Source organism: Arachis ipaensis, chromosome B10 (genome assembly GCF_000816755.2).
Source record: "Arachis ipaensis cultivar K30076 chromosome B10, Araip1.1, whole genome shotgun sequence".
NCBI lineage: Eukaryota > Viridiplantae > Streptophyta > Magnoliopsida > Fabales > Fabaceae > Arachis > Arachis ipaensis.
In genome coordinates, this window is record NC_029794.2 from 63,587,577 (window position 1) to 63,588,461 (window position 885).

Here is an 885-nt window from a genome sequence, read left to right on the forward strand (position 1 = left end):
TTACGCAGAATATAGTGAGGAACAAGTTTGGTGTTCAAAGCAAACCAAGTTGCATGCTAGTCTTGGGAGCTTTGAACACAAAACATTCATCACAGTGCTTCAAACTAAGTTTGGTGTCACCCCATGGTGCCACCAAAATGCATATAAGGAACCACCAATAGTTAGTTAGTTAGTTGGAATTCATAAATAAACAATCAAATTCTTTCTTTCATTTTATTCTAGCCATAGAGTTTAATTTTTTTTATGATATTAATTTCCTTAATTCAAATCTTTATAGGAAAGGAAAAGACGTATGAAAAGGGATTGATTGGACAATTAAATGGGGAAGATTTCGCCACTTAATGAAGAGTACTACACACATGTCTCAAGAGGGAACGCATGGGGAAACGCTGCCATGCAACATTGGAGAAAGAAGACCCTTGAAGATCGAACCAATCACTCTCATTAAGTGATGATCCTTGTCTTTCCTTCATACACAACCCCATCCGTCCATTTAGTAAACATTCATGCAATCTACACTCTTCATTCACTCATAATTTTCTTATATAAGTGAACCTTAGTGCATGCTCACTCCTCACTTTCAAATCCCTACTCTCCACACTTCTATTGGCACATTAAACCCTTCATCACACATTGCTTTAACCAACCCACTCTTCATCTATCCGAAGCCTCAAACCCCCTCAAACAACAACTCAAGTCATGGCATCATCAAGCTCAAAGAGGCAAAAGAGGAAGGAACCTATGATGAGTACTCCTTTTGATGACAAAAGATTCAAGACTGCCTTTCATGAGCATGAATTTGAGCGGATAAGTGCCAGAAGGATATTGCCAGAATTAATCTTCCAAATCAATGCCAATGAATCACCACAGATTTGGAGAAAAATC